This window comes from Nelumbo lutea, chromosome 2 (assembly GCF_056320005.1).
Source record: "Nelumbo lutea isolate HS-2025 chromosome 2, American lotus-T2T, whole genome shotgun sequence".
NCBI classification, from domain to species: domain Eukaryota; kingdom Viridiplantae; phylum Streptophyta; class Magnoliopsida; order Proteales; family Nelumbonaceae; genus Nelumbo; species Nelumbo lutea.
Genome location: NC_142685.1, coordinates 94,035,900 through 94,052,628, shown reverse-complemented (window position 1 = coordinate 94,052,628; position 16,729 = coordinate 94,035,900). Strand labels below are relative to the sequence as shown.

Sequence of the window (16,729 nt, the reverse complement as noted above, 5' to 3'; positions counted from 1 at the left end):
TTTTGAAACCATACTTAAATTTATATCATATATATAAATTTTGCAAAACAAAATTTCAACGATTAAAATCAACTACCGACAGTTTGGTTTCCATCAAAGAGAGCGCATCCCCGATCATTACCTTTGTCCGACAAAGGGGCTGATCCTATCACTATGATCACCCACTCAGATGAATTCTCAGATTGTCCCAACATACTCAGGTTTTGACCCCTGCTAAGAATCTCACTAATTGGCATATCAAAGACAACCCAATCTAACACCTAGTGCAGTACCATAATTGGGTTTAGGGGTCAAGTGTAATTTTTCAGTTTTGCCCATCAATCTCCAAGGTCCAGGGCAATACTAGAAATCTAGTCCGGTTCAAGGGTTCAAGTAATCCTACACTGCATGTGCCTTGGGTCTCACCCTGGCGGCTGAGACGAGCCACCTCAATAGTTGACAGCACACCAGTGTTAGCCTTGGTAGGATAAATCTCCCTAAACTTATCCAACGGATGTAAACATTTAAAAGCAACACAAGTCTCATTAAGTGTCCAATTTTAGGGTCTTACACAGAAGTACATCAAAACTGATTGAAACTAAGGGCATACAAAAACTGTCCAACAATTTCTCCATTTTTTCAAGATGACTTTCTTTGGGCTTCACTCAACTTTTTCCTTTGATTTTCCATTCTCTCTTTTAATTCCATAATTTCCTTCCTTAAATCTGACTCTTCTATTTTGATTTGTCGTTTTTGCTTGATGTGCTCTCTTATTTGCTTCCTTATAGAATCATTATGCCTCCTATTCTTACCTCCTGCTCCTCATTTGTCCTGTTTTGCTCATGAAGTTCTAGTATTGCTTTCAGATATGGATCATCTAGAGGTCATTTGAGAGATTCTTTTGATATAGTACCTTTGGATGGAGGCCTTACTAGGGTGAGGATTTTGGGCGGTGGCACCAGAGGTGACGGGAAACTTTGACCGCACACCCAATCCCTTTATGTATGATCGCACATCGGCTTGGAGGCTGGCAACAAGGTCAAGAATTTTCTTTTACTGGAAGCCTAGTGCTCACTGAACCTCCTTTCCAAGTTCTCGCAATGTTTGAACCATGTTCCCTTTAATGTTATCAATGGTTGGAATGAACTGTAAGAAGCCCTAGTTGCCTTAGGACTCGTACTAGGACATATGGTGCCAATCCAGATAAACCTGCTAGAGCCATGCTTTCTCTTCCTTCTGTAGCTAAATAGGGTTGATTACAACTTTCTTGGACAAACAACCCAATGTTCCAATCGATCTTTCCTTCCATGGCCCTTTGCAATAATGCCAAGTTTTGTTTCTCTATCAAGGTTGCTACTTGTGGATTAATGCTCAATATTTCTTTTACGCTTTACGTGAGTTGTGATAAAAACTTTCCGGTGTGGATGACCAAATGTGGCAGATGTTGTATTAAGTTGTAAGATTTGGAGGGAGCCGCGGAACGACCATACTCTACATGTCTGCAACATGGTTGAGCCCCACAAAATTTTTGCTAAGATCATGGGGACCAAGGTGACCAATGATGCTTCTTTGATCTGATCCAGCACTGTGACTAGTCTCGCATAAATCCTTTTATAGTCAAGTGGAAATAGGAGATGACCTACGACAACCATGGACAAGGCATTTTTTTGTCCTTCCCTATCCTTCTATGGTTTATCTGATTTGAAGACTTGAGTGTTGTAGTTTAGGAGAAACTAAACTATGATGCATTCTTCATCTGTCATCTATAATTAAGGCATTTTGCATGCTAAGAATTGGCATAGGTCTGCTTTATACTCCTACTTGGGAACCATTAAGGCAATCCCATCTTTGATGGGCATTCACAAGAGATAAGCTACTTCTTCTAATGTTGGACACATCTTATTTTCCCTAAAGGAGAAGACCATTCTTTTTGGATCCCAACACTCAAAGGCTGCCTTAACCAATGGCCATTCCAACTGCACCAATGATAAGTTCATAACATTTTCCCAACAGGGTGTCCCTCCAATGGATCTAATGTTATTTGCTTTTTTGAGAATCCAATCTTTAAGGGGGACACAACATCCTAGATATTCAAAATAGACTTGGTCCCTTTTCTGTCAAAAAATAAAGAAGAAGAGGGTTAGTAGGCCATTATTATAACACCCTTAGTTTATTTTAAATAAAAGAACATGAATGCTAATGAAGTATCATTTAATACTGATTAAAGAATAATTAGTCCTTTAGCCATATTTGTACTTACTGGATACCTTTAGATTTTGGAGCCATAGAGGTTATGCAAAGGAGTAGAGTATCTTTTGGTATTGTTTAAAGGGATGTCAGGCCTTTTACCATACGTATACCTACTAGACATCCTAGAATTTAGAAGCCACGGGACATGGCCGAAGTGTGCCAATTTATCTTGGGTCAGTCAAGAAATGAAGTATCTTTTGATATTGGTCAAGAAAGGGTTAGACCCTTGCCATATGCATACCTACTAAGTACTCCAAGAAATAAGGAGGGTTGCAATGGTCTTTTGATGCTACTTTTCAAGATTTGAACTCTTAGAGTTATGCATTTACTTGGCCTTAAGATGAGCATAGGATGAAGAATAGTAAAAGTCAAAATGACTTTTTGATGCTACTTCTCAAGAGTTAGGCTTATAGAATCATGCATTTAATTAGCTTTGAAATGGGTACAAGATGAAGCACATAAGGGGTCAAAATTGGCCTTTTAATGCTACTTCCCAAGAGCTAATCTCATAAGGGCATTCATCTACTTAGCCCTAAGAAAAACAACCTTGAGGTGGCAAGATAGGATTCTTTAAGTATTTCAAATGAGAGCTTTATATTTGGAGAATTTACTAGATTTTGATCTTGATTTTAGATTTGATTGAGTTTGTTCTTTATTTCTACTACCACTAGACTTTGATCTTGGATGTAACATTGATAGCTTAAATGGTACTTTGATGTTTTTGGATTAAATTTTTATTTTAAGGGATGTAGGTTTATTTTGACCTTACATCCAAGGATAGAAACCAAGTGGTGCAACACTCTTAGTGTCTTAGTCTTATGCTAAGGATCTTTTATCCTACTTCTATCTAAGGCTCCTATATATGGGTATTTTAAGTGCAGTGCATGAAGTTGTTGGGGGAGTTTTAGACTCTGAGGTTCCAAAAAGATTGATAGCTTTCAAACCTCCATCCATGGACAATGGATTTCTTTGGTTGGTGGCTAGTTTGAAGGTTTTTTGTGGATCCTTTAAGGACCAAAATCCAAGAGCACACACCTATTGTCCTTCCTCTAATAGGTGAAATGGGACTCTAATTCTATTTACATGAGAGTGTGTGTGACTGTGAGTGTTCAAGCATGCAATAAAATGAATAGAAAAGCAACAAAAAATAATGGGAGAATGCAGCCACATGTTCAAGTTTACAAGCAACCCTACAAGTTTCCAGGTGGCTACATTTGGGGATTTAATAGAAGCTAAGTTCTTGTGGCACACTTTTGACTAAAACAAAGCAAAGGAAAGAGAAAAACAAGGAACAAATGCAAGGCTAATTACACTTAGTTATAAAGAAAGCAAAAACTAAAACCAAGAGAGATTACCAAAGGAAAAGAGAGGGGATGGTTGAAAAAAACCAAAAAAAAAGGAAAAAAACAAGGGGCTTGTATGCGATTTAGGTGCTATAAGACTGAAATACGGTGTAATTGATAGGTTCTGAGGTGTGATGGATAGGTTCTAAGGTGCGATGAGTAAGTTCTAAGGTGAGGTGCGCAGGTTCTAAGGTGAGATGAGCATGTTCTAAGGTGCGATGAGCAGGTTCTAGGTGTGATGAGTAGGTTCTGATTTGTGATGAGCAGGTAGAAGGTGTAGTAATCAGGTTCTAAGTTGCGATGGGACTGAATTGAGTTGCGAATTTGGGCTTTTGGGTTGCAATGGAATTGTAAGAAGTTGTGATTTTGAAGTTCTAGGCATTAATGGGATTGAACCAGATTGCAATTTCAACAAAGATATGGTCCTAGGTGAAGTTTTAGGTTTGATTTTGGCATGAGAATGGTTTGGGTGATTGTGTTGAAAAGGTCTATAACACCCAACTTTCTTGAGGTGCGATTTTGAATCTCAATCCAACAACTTTTAGCCTTTACGCGTTACAACACACAATAATTGAGTGCGAATTTGAGCCCAAATGTCTCCTTATAAAGGTCTTCCTACCTCCCTAGTGGAGTCATCAGTTGTGAGTTCCGGAAAGCTTATGGCTGGCTCAACAAGATGGAATCACCACCCATTTTTTAAAGTTAATGGGCCCTCATTTTCAGATTTGAAAGTTTAACTTCAGCTCATTAATAATGACCTTGTCCTCCATGGGAAAGACACTGATCTAAAAGGTTTTGGATTCTAAAGATTAGGAAAGGAAAGGTGTTAGGCACCCCTCTCTCCAAGCTACTATAGCAGCCCATTACAGAAATAATTCAGGCTCAATGTGCTCAGATTATTTGGGGTGTTCATCATGGGAAGTGTACCTAGCTAGTGGCTCCTCAAGAAGCAGGAAATAGAAAGCAGAATCTGTTTGGATTCAATTGATTCAATTGATAAGTAATAACCTGAATAAGAACAGTATGCAGTAGCTCGTGTATTCTTTGGTTAAGAACTTGTCAAGATGGTTGGAATTTGGTTCATCTTTTGTTTGATTTTTTTATGCGTGTTAGTATTGAATAATTAAATTCTAAAAGATTATATAGACAAACTCTTAATATGGAATGAAGTGTTGCATTTCAACTGGTTTGAACTGTAAATCTGTAAATTTTAAACAACATCCGTGTTTCATGTATAAAGCTTCATTTAATTTGGATTGGATTGGGTCCAATCCGGTCCATTTGCATTTCAATTGGACTGGATTGGATCCAGTTTGTATGGGATTTGGACCAGACTTGGTCGGGTCCATTTACATTGGACTGGATTGGATTGGACCAAATCCAGTCCAACTGACAGCCCTACTTCCACCATATGTCCACTCTTGTCTGTAGTAGCTTCCATTCCATAAACAACCACCATAAAATGTAGATATTGCTCGTTTCTGGATAAACAAGAACAACCGCCATAAACAACAAATATTAAATAAAGGAAAGATAACCCCAAAAACCAACCGAATGTGAAAGCAACATATATACAGACCATGTCCTCATGCGGCATTTGAAGTCTAACTTTGTCAATGAAGAGATGCCCAACAAAGGCAGATCGTTTTCTTTGCAATACAGGATTTGCTCTGCTACCAATAAGAGATCTACAAATAAAGCAAAGCTACAAAATCAGACTCCTGAAATATGAGAAATCATACAACCCATCATATAATACATATTTCTTATGTTTTATTTAGGGGTTTATCGTCAAAATATAAAAGATTCAAAGGGATTTGAGGAGAGAGAAAGAAAAGGACAAAAGAAGAGGGCTCATACATTTTCTTTTCCCCTTTTTGTTTTTGAAATTATCTTTTCTTTCACTAAACAGAACATGGGAAGAATATTAGATTTTTTTTTGTTAAAATTTTCTGTCATTACTCTCTCTCTCTCTCTCTCTCTCCATCTTAATTCTTTTATTAGTAGAAAACTAAAGCCTTGTTTGGCTGCTAATAGTTTTTTACATCCAGATTCTCTACTAATTGCTTTAACCATGGAACCTAGTTGCAGAATCCCCTACTAGATGATGAATCCAACCTATCATTTGTTTCCTACGATAAAGAAAGGAAAAGCTTGTTTTCAGCTAATACTCTTCTGCTCTTGCACCACTACATCCAACCCCATGCAACTAAACAATGGATCAGGATTTCATGGATTCATTAAACCGTCACTAATACTTATATGTATGCATGTCTTCTTAGACAATATTTCTCATGGGTTTGTAAGGTAGGAAGCTAGGATGGAAATTAGAAAAGTTCAAGTTTACCTTGTCAGAGATGGATCAACTAGAAAACTCTGTGGCCGTACTTTTTAGGCTAGCCTGAAATCGAAAATAATAAGAGAACACAGGGTGTTCTCTCTATTCTTCCCAAAATCTGACAAAACTTTCATTACTATAAATTTAGAGGAAACTAAAAAAATATACTATAAAATTTTGATTTATTGAGCGCTAATTGGTATAAGAATGTTGATGGAGCCAAACGGGGGAAATAGGGAAAAACTAAAAACAACAAAAGGACAAATAGAACAACAATTTAAAAAAAAAAAAAATCAAAACTTCTCTATAGAGATTTCAAGAAGTGGAAATCAATATAGCAGAAATTTCTATTATATTCCCTAGAAGGATTTTACCATTGAAAAAGAGAGAACGAACCAAGCATACACTCCCTCATTCTGCCTTCAGCCCCAACCTTATCAGTCACACGCGACTCCAAGACTTCAAACTCCCTCATGTCTACCCTAATTTTGACTACCTACCTAAACAATTTTTAATCTGCCGCGTCTACTTGTCGCTGTCAAGGGTGCCATCCGATGAAATACGCTACTAACCTCCATCGCCACCCTGCACTTCATCTACCAATTCATGCAAAGAGGAAGCATGGGTTTGGGCCCTGATTAAAACCGAGGTTCACCGGAACACCGATGCTAAGCTCTGCTCCTCCACCCTCCTCTCCACTCTCCTTAATGATCTCTTAGCTTCTTCTCCATCGATCCCTCTCTCCGTTCTGCCACCGTTGCTGACCGGTCTCCTTGCTGACCATTGAAAATGTGGGAACGGTTTAAGGCCTTAGGCGAGTGAATTCGCGCGCGGAATATTATTGGAGTGCACGGAGAGTTTTTTATCAATTAAATTGGTGGTGTATTTTTTATTGGTGCTTTTTATACTTTTTAAATAAAATATTTAAATGTGCATAGTGGCAGAGAGTAAAAAGCAACTTTTAAAATTATCGGCAGTCGCCATTTAACCCTCTTTAAAGCTGCCGCTATTTTTCAGTTTTCTTGTAATGGACGTTGGGGTTGGTGCCCATATATAAGTTGGCCTCCATTGGTTTCACGAAATTGCTCTGAAATCTCCAATTTGTGCCATTTCGTACCAGAAGGTGGAATTCATGCTAGCTGATAAGGCTTATGAAAGGATGAGATGTTCATTATATTAATGGCCGAACCCTGCAGGAAGGTTGGGCGAAATTTCAAAAATTTCTCTTTCTCCCATGTGGGAATCACATTTCCTATTTTAGAAAACTGCATTTTCAATGATCAATTTTAAACCCAAACCAAACCAAATCTAAAACCAAAAGGGAGTGGAGAAATATACCTGATACAAAGTAATAATAACATTCAATGAAGGTGTTCACGCCTAAGGAAAATCTAAAGACCGCTTCCACCGAAAATGACACGATGCAGGATGAAGCAGAATCATCAGGATGATTCTTCAGCAAGAACCGAATTCTTCAGTAAAAATCTGATGGAGGGCAAGTGAGCACGATTTCAAATTACCTTTTCTACCAAAAGGTAATATCAAGAACCCTTCTTGATCGCTCCCACAGGTGGAGATCAAACCGGTATGGCAGCAAGAGCAGGAGAGAAGGAGACAATGTAATCAAACTGTGTTGTCTCTCTTTAGAATTCGGCAGTCTGTGAGATCATCTGGAGGTTCGCCCTACTCTCCTATTTATAGACTTAAATAGAAGTTCTCCTAATCCCATTAGGAGTTTCCTAATCCAAATCTTGTATTTGGATCTATATTCTCTTTAAAAGATAAGGATAATCCATTATCTTATCTGTTGATAAAGATCAGCCCTCCTAATCTAATTAGGAGTTTCTCGATCCAAATCTTTATTTGGATCTAGACTCTTTGAGTGAATAGGGATAATCCCTTATCCTATCTGCTGATCTAAATCTCAAAATCGCCCTCTTTTAATTAATCTCATTAAGCCAGTTCAAATTGGGCTTTAGGCCCATTAAGTCCATCTGCTCACTTTGCCTCATAACTGTTGCCCAGTTGGTTATCTTTGTATGGTGTGGGACCCAAACATTGATCTATACATCAGCCACATGGGTTTAGCCCAGCCTCTGTTACAAGGCCTGCCCAAATTCACTGTAGGAGACAGTGAACCCCTGAGTCCATCACCATGGACTCTTAATGGGCCCAACATTTACATTAAATGGTCCCTGGGTCAAGCTACCTTATAAAAACCCAAGGACTGTGGGCAGATGCAAGATTAGCCCATCAGGTATTACCCTCAATGGTCTTACACTTAACCTCTCAGCCCATAATGATTAAACACTACCTGACGAGAGAGGACCTCTCCCTCGGCTGCAAGGTACAGTGTTGCACTCTCTACTCACATGGATCTCGGGAATTAAAATATTTTGCAAACATTTTGAAACCATAATATATATATATATATATGTATATTTCTATATAAATATATTTTGCAAAACAAATTTCAACGGTAGAAATCAACTGCTGGCAGTTTAGATTTCCATCAGAGAGAGTGCATCCCCGATCATTCACTTTGTCTAACAAAGGGGTTGATCCTATCACTATGATCACCCATATAGATGAATTCTCGAACTGTCCCAACATACCCTGGTTTCGACCCTCTCTAAGGATCTCACTAATTGGCATATCAAAGACAGCCCAATCCGACACCTAGTGCAGTGTCATAATCGAGTATAGGGGTCAGGTGTAACATTCCAGCTTTGTCCATTGATCTCCAAGGTCTAGGACAATATTGGAATTCTGGTCCGATTCAGGGTTTCAAGAAAACCCACACTACATGTACCTCAGGTCTCACCCTAGCAGTTAAGACAAGCCACCCCAACCAACTTGGCAGCTCATCAGTGTCAGCCTTGGCAGTATAAATCTCCCCAGAACTATCCAATGGCTGTGAAGATTCTAAACTAACACGAGTCTCATATGTGTCCAGTTTAAGGGTATTACATAGAACCACACCATAATAACATGAATTAAATATGTACTTCATTCATTTATAATAAATGTCATAATGTACATCATTCTGATTGGAGATAAGGGCATACACTGTCCAACAACTCCCACTTGCACTTAGGTCCAATTTGGTATAAGTCGGAGTCCTATGCTTTTCATGTGTTTCTCAAACACTTCCTGTGTCAGTGGCTTAGTCAATGGGTCTACTACATTTTTCTGTCGATGCTTCCTTCTAAATTCAGACGTTCCCTCTTCCAACTATCTCTCGCAGTACATGGTACTTTCTTTCGATGTGCTTCGACTTCGAGTGGGCTCGTGGCTCCCTGAGCAATGGCTCTAGTATTGTCACACAACAATGGAATGAGTGATGTGTTGGATGGAACTACTCCCAATTCGTGAATGAACTTCTTCATCCATACGACTTCTTTGGCAGGTTCACTTGCGGCAATGTATTCGGCTTTGATTGTGGAATCTGTCGTGGACCCCTATTTGTTGCTTTTCCAGTAAACGACACATGATCCTATCATGAAGATATAACCAGATGTAGACTTTCTATCATCTGGGTCTGACTGGAAATCGGCATTAGTATACCCCTGGATTTGTAGTGAACTACCATCGAATACTAGACAAAACTCTTTTGTCCTTTGAAGGTACTTTAGTATGTTTTTCACAACAGTCCAATGCTCCTGCCCTAGGTTAGACTAGAATCTACTTACCACACTCACTACCTGAGAGATGTCAGGATGAGTGCACAGCATGGCGTACATGTTGCTCCCTACGACTGGGGCATAGAGAACATCTTTCATGCCCTCAATCTCTTTGGGAGTCTTGGGAGACATACCCTTGGAGAGAGTGACTCCATGCCTGAAAGGAACATTTCCATTATTGGATTTCTCCATGTTGTATCTCTTGACTATTTTGTCAATGTAAATAGATTGGGATAATCCTATTATCCTCTTCGATCTATCTCTATAGAGTTAAAGATCCAATATGTAGGAGGCTTCTCCAAAATCTTTCATGGAGAATTGCTATGAAAGCCTCACTTTCACTGTAGTCAATATTCCTACATCATTCCCAATGAGTAGAATGTCATCTACATATAGAACCAGGAACGTAACCTTATCCCTACTGGATTTTCTATAAACACAGGGCTGATCTGGATTTTTTTCAAAGTCAAACTATTTGGCGATAGAGTCAAACCGGATGTTCCAACTCCTAGAAGCTTGCTTAAGTCCATATATGGATGGATTTAGTTTACATATCATGTGTTCTTGACCCACAACTATGAAACCTTGCATTCCTGCATATAGATATCTTCACTAAGATCTCCATTCATGAACATAGTTTTGACATCCATTTGCCAAATCTCATAATCATGGTACGTTGATACAGCTAGCAGGATCCTAATGGATTTAAGCATGACCACCGGCGATAAGGTTTTCTTATAATCGATTCCTTCTTTCTGAGTGTATCCTTTTGCCACAAGACGAGCCTTGTAGGTCTCAACCTTACCATCGGGGCCCTTCTTCCTCTTATTGATCCATTTGCAACTAATTGCTTTTACCCTAGGGGTGGTTCTACTAAAGTCCAGACTCCATTAGTCTCCATTGAGTCCATCTCAGCTCTTCTAGCATCTACCCACTTCAAGAAATCTATGTCTAACATAGCTTCCGTATAAGTCATGGGATCCTCCTCACTAGTCGTGGCTTCCACCAAGTAACTTTTTTGGTCATAGTCGAAATGAACTTGAGGCCTGGAAACTCGGGTAAATCTCCTAAGTTGGTCATTTACTAGAGCTTGTGGGACATCTCCCACTACCCCTGAGCTCTCCTCATCAAGAACAACTTCTTGACGATGATTGTTCAGGATGTAATCATCTTCCAAAAATTGAGCATTTTTACTACAGAACACCTTCTGTTCTCCTGAATCATAGAATAAGTAACCCATAGAGCCTTTGGGGTAGCCTATAAATAGGCATCGGCTGGTCTCGGATTCCAATTTGTCAACACTCGTTCTTTTAACATGTGTCAGACAACCCCAAATCTTCAAGTGTCTTACACTTGGTTTCTTATCGGTCCAAACCTCATAGGGAGTCTTCAAAACTGATTTGGTTGGAACCCGTTTCAGCACGTATATCGCAGTCTCTAATGCGTAACCCTAAAAGGATGTGGGTAGTTTTGAGTGTACGAGAAGTGATCGGACCATATCCAATAAAGTCTGATTCCTCCTCTCTGACACACCGTTTAGCTGTGGTGTAGCAGGAGGAGCTAGTTGTGATACTATCCCATTGTCCTTTAAGTAGTCATTGAATTCGTCAGAGAGATATTTGCCACATCGATTTGATCAAAGGGTTTTAATTTCTCTCCCTAACTGTTTCTCGACCTCTTGTCTAAATTCTTTAAACTTTTCAAAAGATTTAGACTTATGTCTCATTAGGTACACATAACTATACCATGAGTATTCATCGGTAAATGTTATGAAGTAAACATGCTGGTTACGTGTCCTAACATTCATGGGACCACATACATCTGTATGTATAAGGTCAAGTGTGACTGTCGATCTTTCAGGCTTACTGTTAAATAGTCGTTTCGTCATCGTACCTTGAAGGCAAGGTTCACAGGTTGGAAGATCTTCTACAGTTAGAAAATCCAAAGGACCATCCTTTGCCAACCTTGTAATATGATCTATGTTAATGTGGCCAAGTCGGTAATGCCATAGGCACGTGAGATTGACTGTATCACGTATTCTTTTCTTGGGGATATTATCTGATGTAGTTTCAATTATGTTTGTTTCTAGAGAATGATGGAGAACATAAATACCATTCTCAAGTTCTCCGTATGTGAGGAATTTGTTATTTCTTTTGATAGTAATCATATTACTAAAGAGAACAGAATATCCATCCGCACACAGTTTTGAAACAAAAATTAAATTTCTTTTCAAATTAGGTACATAAAGACAATCTTTTAATGTAATTGATCTTTCTCTGAAATACAATTCTACAGACCCTATGGTTGTAGCTGCAACACTTGCAGAAGTCCCCAAGTAAAGAATCACCTCTCCGTCACTCAGTCTTCTGTTTGTCCTGAACCCCTGCAGTGAGTTACATGCATGAGTTGAAACCCTAGAGTCAATACACCAAGAAGCAGAAGTTACCAACAAATTGGTTTTTATGACAAGGGATTCAAAATTACCTTGTTTCTTGGTCTCCAGGTACTGAGGACAGTTCCTTTTTCAATGACCAGCCTACTTGCAGAAGTGACAAGTATCTGATGCTTTGTCCTTCCTCTACCTTTTGGTCTTGCTAACTTTCTTCTGAAGCTTTTTCTTTGCCTTCATCTTCTTTTTGCTTGATTTTCTACCCTCAACAAGCAAGGATCAACCATTCTAATCAAATTATGAGTTTCCTGATTCAAATCTTTATTTGGATCTGGACTCTTTGTGTGGATAGGGATAATCCTTTATCCTATCTACTGATCTAAATCTCAGAACCACCCTCTTTTAATTAAATTCATTAAGCTAGTTCGAATTGGGCTTTAGGCCCATTAAGTCCATCTGCTCACTTTGCGTCCTAACTGCTGCCCAGTTGGTTATCCTTGTATGGCGTGGGACCCAAACATTGATCTATACATCAGTCACATGGGTTCAGCCCAACCTCTGTTACAAGGCCTGGCCGAATTCACTGTAGGAGACAGTGAACCCCTGAGTCCATCACCATGGGCTCTTAATGGACCCAACATTTACACAAATTTCAACAGTTGAAATCAACTACCGGCAGTTTAGGTTTCCATCAGAGAGAGTGCATCCCCGATCATTCACTTTGTCTGACAAAGGCGCTGATCTTGTCACTATGATCACCCACTCAGATGAATTCTTGAACTGTCCCAACATACCCGGGTTTTGACCCCCTCTAAGGATCTCATTGATTGGCATATCAAATGCAGCCCAATCTGACACCTAGTGCAGTATCATAATCGAGTCTAAGGGTCAGGTGTAACAATTCAGTTTTGTCCATCTATTTCCAAGGTTCAGGGTAATACTGGAATTCTGGTCCAGTTCAGGGTTTTAAGAAAACCCACACTGCATATACCTTAGGTCTTACCCTGGCAGCTGAGACAAGACACCCCAACCGACTTGGCGGCACATGAGTGTTAAGCCTTGGCAGGATAAATCTCTCCAGATCTATCCAACGGCTGTGAAGATTCTAAACAAACACGAGTCTCATATGTGTACAGTTTTAGGGTATTACACATAAACAATCCATAATAACATGAATCAAATATGTACCTTATTCATTTACAATAAATGCCATAATGTACATCATTCTGATTAGAGCTAGGAGCATACACTGTCTAACAGTTTATCAAGTCTGTCCGATCTAGGCGGGATAAGGATAAAGTTCCGTAGATGTGTCTCGTGATCCCAAAGAGGTCGGAGATAGTTGATTAGCTTCTAGAAATTGGTTACGTGTCACCTTGGCGGGTCGGGCCATCCTGAGATGCTCAGTCATTGGTCTTGACTGAAGTGCCCAAGGTACCCGTTCTCTCTCTCTAGACATCATTCTCCTAGTTTTATTTTCTCATCGGGATCACACCATTTCAGCGTGATCCCACTTCATTGTTTATGGGAACTCGCATCCCATGGTTTCTCATCCCATTAGAACAAATGTCGGAAAAAGAAAATCTAATGAGAATATTCCCATTTTCCCATTCTCATCGCAGGAACCTAATACACCATTAAAATGATGTTAACATCATCCATGCATATTTGACAGGATTTACCCCATGGTAAATACATGCATTTTTGAGCTTTTAATTAAAATTATAATTTAATTGAATTATTCAAGAATAAAATGGAGAAAATTTCGTAGAAAACATAGGCTACACTAGAAGAATTGGTTTCTGTGTGAATGTATTAGCCCCTGATTGAAATACAACCACTTTATTGAGTCGGTGTTTTTATCTTTGATATTGAATATAATTGGAAAATAGAGAATATATTCCTCTCTTTTGAAAAGAAAGTATATAATTGATGAGCACCACTCAGAAAATTCTACATTTCCTTCTCCATATCTCTTCTCCTTTGGCACCTCCTCCGCCAAGTAAAGCAACCTAATCAAAAGCAATCTCTAAAGGTGACAGATTCCAATCCTGTTGGGCTATCGATTCAACCTCGAGTGCTTTTCTTTTGACAGTTTGTAACGATAATATACTTTGCTGAACAGAAAGCGAAAAGACTGTTGGGTCATTAGGTACAATCTTCTGGAAGTTTTCACAGTCAAAAGATAACGTGAGCTTTTACATTAAGATTTTAACAGTTTAAAAACTGTTTGGTTAAATTACGTCAGTCAGTTTGTGCAAAGATAAATTGAAAAAAGACGAAAAAATCTATTTAGAGATTCTTGGAAATAACCTGAAATAGATTTCCCACATTTTTTTGGATTGTGGCTTTCAGCAGCTAAATCTTTTCCCAACCAAATAGGAAAAGACCAAAATGCGAGCTGTTGGATTTCTAAAAGACTGACAGCCCGCATGAAAAGACATGCCAAATGGGGTCTCATCAGTTCATCTTGAGATAAAACCCAAAAATTGGACCAGATCATTTTTTGTTGGTGTTTCTATTCAATGGTTCAACCATGTGGCTCAATGTGGTTTAAAGCACCTGGTCTGGTTGTCTGAAGTTTAGAGATTATTGGAAATAACCTGAAATAGACTTCTCACATTTTTTTGGATCGTGGCTTTCAGCAGCTAAATCTTTTCCCAACCAAATAGGAAAAGACCAAAATGCGAGCTGTTGGACTTCTAAAAGACTGACAGCCCGCATGAAAAGACATGCCAAATGGGGTCTCATCAGTTCATCTTGAGATAAAACCCAAAAATTGGACCAGACCATTTTTTGTTGGTGTTTCTATTCAATGGTTCAACCATGTGGCTCAATGTGGTTTAAAGCACCTGGTCTGGTTGTCTGAAGCATATGGACGATTCGAATTGTTTTGACATCTTGTTTGACGATTTATTAATCAGAATCCCAATTTTCAATGCTCTGATGATTTTTGAGGTAGAACTACGGCTGGACGTAGGAATGGTTCAAGTTCCTGGTTCAACCAATTAATCTTTAAAATCTTGGGTTAGGCACATTATCTTAAACCCGACTTGATCCAACCTATAAAGACAAACCCACTATAACCAACCAAACCCAATCTAACCCTGATCGTTCTAGTGAAGCTTATTCATGGAATCTTCATCAATTTCACTATATCATGTGTAAAAGAAGTTTGAGGATGATCTTAGAAAAGGCAATGATTTATGGATGCCAACAGGTCGTCTTCAGTATGGGTCTGCCTCTACATTCAATACAGATCTGTTTGAACCCGAACTGACCCAACCCGGTTCATGTTAGGGCCACTCGAGCCCAACCCGATAGGCTGGGATCAAGGCAGGGTTTACAGCTGAACCTGACCCATTGATAATAACTTCAGTCTCAAGCTTGATACCAGCTTAGATTCATAATTATTATGAATCTATTCAAAAACAAATAAAAAAGGATAAAGAAAAGAAAATCCAGGACTCATCAGAGTTGTAACCTGCACGCAGTCAGTGTGAATCAGAGGAAGAAAAACATTACCAAATAAGGTTTCAAAAAGAAGAGAATAACTTCAAAGATCAGCCGGCGCTGGTCAACAGCATCGCAACCACCACGTCCAACCCCAACTTTTGCACTGTATTTGTGTATATATACGCTGTGGGATATAGAGAGAGATCCATCTGAGTCCACACAAGCTAGTAGATATCTCAACAGTAAGGAGCAACAGTAGCTTATAGCCTCTGCTGTTTCTGGTCCAAAATGCCCAAATCAGAAAAACAAGGAAACAACCAGCCTCCACCAGGTCTTTCTCTCTCTCTCTCTCTCTCTGACATAGACCTAGACACACGGTTCATCTTATTTCCTCCATGCTATTTGTGGGCTCTCAATGGTTTGATCTTTCTTTTGTTTGTTTCTTATTCTGTTCTTGAAGGATATCCAACTGAAAATCCTCCTAAGCGGAAGAAATGCTGCCCACAATCAAAAAAGAAAGGAGATAGAGGCTTCATTGAGGGATGGTATGTTTTCTATGACAAAACCAAATCTATCAAGCATAAAAGAAATAGGCTTTGCTTTCCATGATTTATTCACCCAAAAGGGATTTGAAGCGTTCTTGACAGGCCATCTCTGGAATGCTTGACCTTGAAGCTAACCAATTTGTATTGATTTTATGGGTGCAGCCTCTTTGCTTTGTGTTGTTGTTGGCTGTGTGAAGCTTGCTTCTGATGGAATCCATGGAGAGCATATGGGCTGGATATGATATGCCTTAGCATGTAAGAGAGAGAGAGAGAGTTCATGACTTGGGGGCACCCACCATGTTATCTGATAGTTAATTACACTGTTCACTTACTACTATGTATGTCCTTGTTATGTATGTATTATCTTGAATAATATGTGATTGTTTGGGAGAGAACTTTCCACTGGTACAGCTCTTAGATTTTTGGGTAATTATTGTGGAAAAAGGATTGTAACTGGTGGCTAACCCAAAAGAATAATAAACAAATTTCATAAATCATTACCCTCAAAACAGATATCTCCATTTCTTTAGACAAGAGATAGAAGTTTAAACAAGGAAAAGAGTAGAACGGATCAAAGTAAAGGAAAAGAGGAGAATACATAAGCGAATATATAAATCAATTCTTTCTGGATGAATAATCTGTGCACTAAAATGTGAAATAGAAAAGAAATTAGAAATTTTCATCTTTTGTGGTTTCCAAGCAAAAAAGTTAACATTGTAGATAGCTTTGATAAAATATAATTAGAA

General features: G+C 38.9%; 2 long non-coding RNA genes across 2 annotated transcripts; one reads left to right on the top strand and one right to left on the bottom strand.

The window, feature by feature from the left end:
* Positions 1–4,781: 4,781 nt before the first annotated feature.
* LOC148872125 (uncharacterized) lies at positions 4,782–6,687 on the bottom strand. The gene is made up of 3 exons (XR_016106917.1): positions 6,285–6,687; positions 5,152–5,260; positions 4,782–5,053 (listed from the first exon to the last, which is right to left on the bottom strand). It is a non-coding gene; the product is annotated as an uncharacterized LOC148872125 (long non-coding RNA).
* An 8,705-nt stretch (positions 6,688–15,392) lies between these two features.
* On the top strand, positions 15,393–16,378 carry LOC148872124 (uncharacterized). The gene is made up of 3 exons (XR_016107756.1): positions 15,393–15,769; positions 15,899–15,983; positions 16,146–16,378. It is a non-coding gene; the product is annotated as an uncharacterized LOC148872124 (long non-coding RNA).
* Positions 16,379–16,729: the final 351 nt, after the last annotated feature.